This window comes from Pinus tabuliformis, chromosome 1_1, assembly GCF_031772625.1.
Source record: "Pinus tabuliformis cultivar Carrire ecotype Pingquan chromosome 1_1, CPIR1, whole genome shotgun sequence".
Classification (NCBI taxonomy): Eukaryota; Viridiplantae; Streptophyta; class Pinopsida; order Pinales; family Pinaceae; genus Pinus; species Pinus tabuliformis.
The window spans coordinates 803483084-803491384 of NC_142297.1; positions in this window are offsets into that span (position 1 = coordinate 803483084).

Sequence of the window (8301 nt, forward strand, 5' to 3'; positions counted from 1 at the left end):
CAGTTTTCCCATCAGATTGAGGATGATAAGATGAGCTATGAGCTAACTGAGTACCAAGACAAGAAAATAATTCTTTCCAAAAATTTCCAGTGAAAATGGGATCTCTGTCACTTACAATAATCTTTGGGTTTCCATGTAGCTTTTGAATTGTTTCCATAAATGCAGTAGAAATTGTACTGGCTTTAAATGGATGTGATAATGCACAAAAGTGTGCATACTTGGTAAGTCTGTCAACTACCACCATGATGACACTCTTTCCCTCAGACTTGGGTAAACCTGTGATAAAATCCATTGAAACCTCCTCCCAACGTTGGCTTGGAATGGATAAAGGTTGTAATAGACCCGGTGTCTTAATTGTTTCAACTTTATTTTGTTGGCAAACCAAACATTCTGCCACAAACTTTTGAATATCCGATTTAAGGCCATCCCAAAAAAATTCCTTCTTAACCCTATGGTAAGTTTTTAAAAATTTTGAGTTCCCTCCTAAGGGAGAAGTGTGCAATTCCATAACAATTTTTGTACCATAACGGATCATTTTTCCAGCTAAATGTATTAGATGTATTGGAATCTTGTTGTAACTTTCGAATAAGTTCCCACACTACTTCATCATTCTTTCATTCCTCCCTTGCTTCATTTATCCAATCTGGTTGGATAATAGAAATGGCACACAACAATGCTTCCACATCCTCATCCTTTCTTGAGAGTGCATCTACCACCACATTTTGCTTCCCTTTTTTGTAGATGATTTCAAAGTCATAACCCAACATCTTTGTGACCCACTTTTGTTTCTCTTCAGGGGATAATCTTTGTTCTAAAAAGTGTTTAAGGCTATCATGATCCGTTTTTACCTTGAAGTGTCTTCCCATTAGGTAGGGTCGCCATTTCTTAAGTGCATGGAGTATTGCCAACATTTCCTTCTCATAAATAGCTTTGTGTAAAAACTTTCCCTTGATTGGACGACTTTCAAAAGCAATGGGCCTTTCATCTTGCATTAAAACAACACCAATTCCATTTCCTGAAGCATCACATTCCACAGTAAAGGTTTTTGTGAAGTCCGGTGTAGCTAAGACCGGTGCTTGGCACATTGTCTCTTTAAGATGTTCAAAGGCCTTTGTTGCTTCTGGAGTCCATGAAAATGCATCTTTCTTTAATAATGTTGTTAGAGGTGCCGCTATTCTCCCATAATTCTTAACAAACTTCCAATAATACCCCGTCAACCCAAGAAATCCTCGCAGATGCTTTATGGATGTGGGGATTTTCCATTCCTTAATGGCTTTAATTTTTCTAGGGTTTACCTTAACTCCTTCATGCGATACAATATGACCCAGATATTCCACCTCTTGTACTCCAAAGAAGCATTTGGATCTTTTTGCATATAATTGTTTCTCCTCCAATAGTTTTAGCACCCTGTCAACATGTTCAACATGATCCTTCCAAGACTTGCTGTAGATTAGTATATCATCAAAAAATACTAACACAAATTTTCTAAGGAAGGGTTTAAAAATGGAATTCATCAAACCTTGAAATGTAGAAGGTGCATTGGTAAGGCCAGAAGGCATGACCAAAAACTCATAATGACCCTCATGAGTTCTAAATGTTGTTTTCGGAATGTCTTCAGTCTTCATTCTGATTTGATGATATCCTGAACAAAGATCCAACTTGGTGAAGTAAATTGATCCATGCAATTCATCCAGTAATTCATTAATGACAGGAATGGGAAACTTATCTTTAATAGTGAGCTTGTTGAGCTCCTTATAATCCGGACACATGTGCCATGATCCATCCTTCTTGTGCACCAATACTACTGGAGTAGAGAAAGAACTTTAAATAGGCTGAATTATACCAGCCTCTAGCATTTTTGCAACCATACGTTCAATTTCACTCTTTTGGGCATAGGGATATCTGTACGGCCTGATGTTTGGAGGAACACTTCCTGGAATCAGATGAATAGCATGATCATGATCATTTATAGGTGGGAGACCTTTAAGAGTCTCAAATACCTTGGAATGATTGTCCAAGACTTTTTGGAGATTTGGACAAATAGATGATTCCAATGTGGAAACATCTAGCGAACATAACTGTGCAATTACACCTCTTTTTTCCTTTTTTAGAAGATTTGTCATACCGTTAGAGCTGATTATCTTTCTCGGTTTCCTTGCAATACCCCTTAATTCAACTTCCTTTCCTTCCACAGAAAATTTCATGAAAAGTTCTTGAAAATTAAAAGATATTGTACCCAAGGATTGTAGCCATTGGACTCCTAGTACAACATCAGCACCTCCCATTGGAATGGAAAGCATTGGGCTAGTCAATACATATTCTCCCATGGATCGCTTGATATTATGGCACTTTCCAGAGCAATTTATCGTTCGTCCATTTGCAACCATCACTTGACGCTCTGGTACTGGATATAGGAAGCAATTCAATTCTTTTGCTATCTTACAATGAATAAAATTGTGGGTACTTCCTGAATCAATCAACACTATTACCTTTTTCTTCTTGATTTGTCCTTCTATCTTGATGGTTTGAGGAGTGGTAATTCCAGCGAATGCAATACAAGATATGGTCGGATTCATTTCTTCTCTATCTAGGCTTTGTTCCTGGAGTATATCCTCTTCTTTTGAACTTTCTTGCTCCTTTTCTTCTTCCTCTTCACAATCGATGTAGAATAATTTCTTCTTAGCACATTTATGACCTTTAGTGTATTTGCTATGACAACTGTAACAAAGCCCTTTTGCTCTTTTTTCTTCCAATTGTTGTGGTGTCAACCTTATAGGTTGTGGAAGACTAGGGGCAACAACACTTCCATCTTTATAGTTGTGAGTGGTATGCTTCCTGGTTGCCATAATTTTGCTTTCCATTTTTCTTGCTAACGTGAATGCCTTCTCTAATGAATCAGGTTCCCAAAGGCGAACATCATGTTGGATATTATCCTTTAAAGTCCCTATGAACACATCAATCCTATGCTTCTCTGGAATATTTTCTACCCTTATGTTCAATTTTTGGAATTGCTCAATGTGCTCCATTATTGAACCCTTTTGTTTGAGACTTATCAATTGGCTAAAAAAAGTGTTGCTTTTTGTATCCTCATAATGTGCTGTCAATTCTTTTGTAAAAATTGCCCAAGCGATAATTTGTTTATGAGAGAAAAGCCATTGATACCATACAAACTGATTTGGTTCCAAATATAAAGTTGCAATACGTACCTTTTGTGTTTTTTGCACATTATTAAGATCGAAAAATTGCTCCATTTGTAATATCCATGTTGCGGGATCCTTGCCATCAAACTTCCTCATATTGATTTTTGGAATATGGTGGGTTTTCGGTCCAACATTAGAGTCTATGAAATCCTGATTAACATTTCTTTTGTTCTCATCATGAGTTTCCTTTACTATCCTTTCACCATTAGTAAGCATTTATTGTAGAAACTTTGTCAAATCTGTCTTCAAATATTCCATGCCTGTCTTCAAATATATCTTCAAATTGTCCATCTTAGCTTCCATTCCATTCATCTTAGCTTCCATGCCCTTTATCTTAGATTCCACGCCATTTATCTTAGATTCCATGCCATTTATCTTAGCTTCTGTTAACTTTTGTGAGAGCGACATTTGTTGCACTTGGTCTTGTAATTTTGATATATTATGTAGCATTTCTTCCTCTTCTTCATGAGTCATGCTAGCGCTTTCAAGTTGCTTACTAGGTGTTTGCATTTTCTTTCCTCGGGGCATCAGTTACCGATAATAATGCTCTACTATGCCCTTTGAATTCTTCAAAATAATTTTTCAAACCAAGCTTAAGAAAAAATTTTAAAAAATCTACACACCTTTTTTCACTTTGTAAGAGCTCGATATTGCCTATGATGTATCTTTGTAATTTCGGATCATCCAGTTCTAAAATTGCGACCTGCAGTAGCCCTCTGTGTCCTTTTTCCAATGCCACTAGTCTGATCCAAATTGGATTCTCCAAGGAAGAGTTATGCCAAATCTCCCACAATGACCTGATTATAGACTAGTTCAGTAGAGGGAACTTGTACGACATGCCATGAGTCACTGTTTCGACCGTTTTCTCTGAAAAATATACACATGAAACTACAATCCGTCCTATTCATGTACCTTCTTATGAAATTTCAATCCGATTCTCAGAGAGAAAGTTATGACAATTTTCCCCATGTCACTTGTTTGGAATGTAATTCAGGAGTCTTCAAAAAGACTAAATTCCTCAGATCATATCTCCACAAATATAGTGAAAAAAGCTTTGAAAGTTGGACCTGAGGTTAAATGTGATTTCTTCTCAAATGGGTTTTTTTTTTTAGCTTCTGAAACGTCGCAGAAAAAAGGTATAGCTAAAATGCCACGATCAACTATTTGGAGCAACAAAACCCTAGAATCCAAAGCTTTGATACCAAATGTTATGAAACCAGCTCAAAAAATATATAAAAGATAGATCAACGCTTTAGAATTTAGCCTCTTTGAGGGGGAAACCTCCTTTACATTACATAAATGAACAATTCTTAGATGATTCAAATGACAAAACCTCCTTTCTATATATAGGAGTATAAGGAGTCACAATATAACCCAGCCGACCTAACAATAATAATATAAAGCCACAAAAATAACAATAGAGGGATTCTATGGGGCACAGTAATAAAAATATGGGGACAATAGAGGCACAACAATATTAATAAGGGATACAACTACAATAGTAATGGGGTAATCAATAGTATTATAGGGATCTAACATATTTCATATATATGGAAATTGAATAGTTTTTTTTTTTATATGAAGGGGTGTTTTTAAAGTTGGGGAGATATTATAGTGAATTAAACAAATATTTTCATTAAGGGTTAAATAAAAGATATGTTGTGGGTTATATTGAAAAATAATAAAAAATAAAAATAATAAGATTAAATTTAATTTGTTGTTTTAATAAAATTATAAATAATTTTTTTGGAAAGAATTTGTAATATATTTTTTAAATTTGGTCAATGTTTCAAATCAATTTATGTGCTTCATCGTTAGGTCAAAGGTGAAAAAATAAATTTCTCAAATGTTTAAATAGCCGAGTAGCATCTATGTCTTAATAGCTAATTTCAGACATGGATGTTGCTCGACTATTTAAACATTTGAGAAGATTGATTTTTTCACCTTTGTCAAGAGGATGAACCACATTAATTGGTTCGAAACATCGACCAAATTTCAAAAATGTGATTAATTCGTAAGACAATTCTATTATCAATATGGATCCCAAAAGTCTAAGGTCTAACAATTTGAAATATATATACTGTATTAAAATAATGATTATTTTCTTTTTGTAAGGCAATTATGGTTCGTGGTCAATCAGTGGCCGCTACATTCACGGGCAGTAATTTACACAGATTCATCAAAGACGACTTAATATATCGAGCCTAACCCCAAGGGCATCGAGGAGATTTGACCTCCTCACCTCCCAATAGGCAAGGTACTTAGCAATGAGGGGATATTGATTATTTATATTTGTAATCATGGTATTTTATAATTTATTATATAAATTTAATTAATAAACATATAAGAATATTTCTATATATAAAGATGTGAAATATATATGAAATATAAATAATTTAAATTCATTTAATCATATAAATTAAAATAAAGATGATTCATATTCGTAATTATGGTATTTTAGAATTTCATATCTAAATTTGATTATTAACATAAAAAAACTACACTCTCATCCCCTAAAAGAAAAATGCCAAGTGCAAATGTATGTAGCTATATGTATTATTAAGGTTTTAATAAAACCAACCTAGATCCATTTTAATTTAGGATCTATCAAGTGCCTAGAGGGATCAAATCTCTCATGGTGCAAACCCTTTTTTTGAGTGCAAAACTTGAGGAAAGGTTTGGACCTCAAGAGATTTGATCCATCTTGACCCTTAATAGATCCGAAGTTAAGATGGATCTTGAAGCCCAATAGTAGATCATGAGTGTATGAAGTTAAGACAGTCTACTTGAAGCTGTGTTGTTAGACCGTAAAACTTAATAAGCTCCTCTACTATATCATAAAACACAATAAGAATATATACTTGATATTAACTATCCTTGGTTTAATTTTATTTTTAATTTTATCATTCCATCTCCTAAATAAAACTCAATAACAATTGTATCTAAACTAAGTTTTTATGAACATCTAATAGACATATTCTAGTAAATTTTCACAATGAAGTTAAAACTAACGGTCATCAAAGTCTAAACTAAGTAACTCCAATAAATTTTAATATACACAAAAGAATATAAACAAAATGTAGGAATGCATGCAACCGATTTTATTTTTTCGTGTTCGCATTTCTCTTCACACTGAAGAGTAAAATCTCAAAAATATAAAATAAAATGAACAACATAAAAAACAACCTAGAAAATTCTAATCTTTGAAGGTTATGTAACAAAGTGAGCAAGGTTGTTTTTCCCAAGTTTTACGTGGAAGACATGCATCCATAGAGTTATAAAGTCTTCGTGTATTGTGCCTTTATTAAGTGGTTATCTTTTCCAAATCGGATATGAAAATTACTTAGTGTTATGATATTTGTGTGAGAAATTAGGGTTTACTTTGATCTAACTAGAAGCTTTTATTGCAATGAACGTGTGATATTAGTGAAGAATACCTTTAAATAGGCTACATTAGAGAAGAATATGATGGGAAAAACCATGGGTTGTGAAAACGTCGAGCCCAAAAACCTCTATCTTTAAATTTACTATTTTATCTCAATTATTAATTATTTATTTTATTTTTATTTTATTTGACCATTAGAGAAGAATACCATGGGAAAAACCATGGGTTGGGAAAACTTGCCTCCAAAAACCTCCATCCATAAATTTACTACTTTAATTATTAATTATTATTATTTTTTATTTATTTATTGATGTAATTTGACCATTAGATAAGAATATTATGGGAAAAATCGTAGGTTGTGAAAACCTAGATTAGAAAAACCTTCATCCATAAGTTTACTATTTTATTCAATTTTATTTTAATTATTAATTATTATTTTTTTGTTTTTATTTTGTGTTTTTTTTTAATATTTATGTAAATTGACCATTAGATAATAATATCATGCGCAAAATCATAGGTTGTTAAAACCTAGAGCCCAAATACTTCCATCTATAAATTTACTATTTTATCTAAATTTTATTTTAATTATTAATTATTATTTTTGTATTTTATTTTATTTTATTTTATGTTTTAAGCAAAACCATGAGTTTTGAAAACCTAGACCCTAAAAACCTTAGCTAAATTTACTATTTTATATCAATTTTATTTTAATTATTAATTTAAATGTTTTTATTAATTTTATTTATTTATGCAATTGTACCAAGTCAAAATGTTTACAAAACACAACATAGCATATTTATACTTGTGAGCTCGACATTTGAAAACTATTCACATATTTAACTCCTACACAACTAACATCTAACACCTACACATCTAACATCTAACGCCTACACATCTCCCCATACTCATTGTAGAGCGCCTCTCGGTGCAATTAAAAATATGAATATTTCTATGTATAGAAATGTGAAATTTAAATATAATGTAAATAGTATTATTAAGAACCAACATAAATATATCTTAACTTTGAATCTACCAATTGTTGAGAGAAATCAAATCTATCAAGGTTCAATCATTCCTTCAATTTTTGTACTCAAAAATAGGTTTGCATCTTGAGAGATTTGATCACTCTTGACACTTGATAATGATAAAAAATTATGATAAATATAAATGTGAAATTTTATATATTATGAATAGTATTATTAAGAACCTGCATAAATATATCTTAACTATGAATCTATCAAGTGTTGAGAGCAATCAAAACTCTCAAGGTGCATATCATCCCTCAAAATTTCACACACACAAACACACACACACACACACACACACACACACACACGAATTGGATTTTATTATTATTATTATTATTATAGAGTGTGTTACTTAATCAGTGATATATTAAATAGCTAACATGTCAAATATGTGAATAACAACTTAGTTGAGAAAAATTTTCAAACAATTTCATACCTCAAATTCAAATAATTGATTTATCTATTTCTCATAGTTAAAATAATATGTAATCGACAATGAGAAAAATAATCCAAAATGTTGTGAGACATCTATTTCATCACTCGTTGAAATTCTACTGGTTTTAATTCATTTTACTAATTATTGAAAGGTAGTGTTGATGTTTGGATAAGTTGTTGCTGATGTTGAAGTTGATGGAGGAGTTGGAGTCAACTATTATTCTCGTCAGATGTCAATCCTTTAGTGGATGGA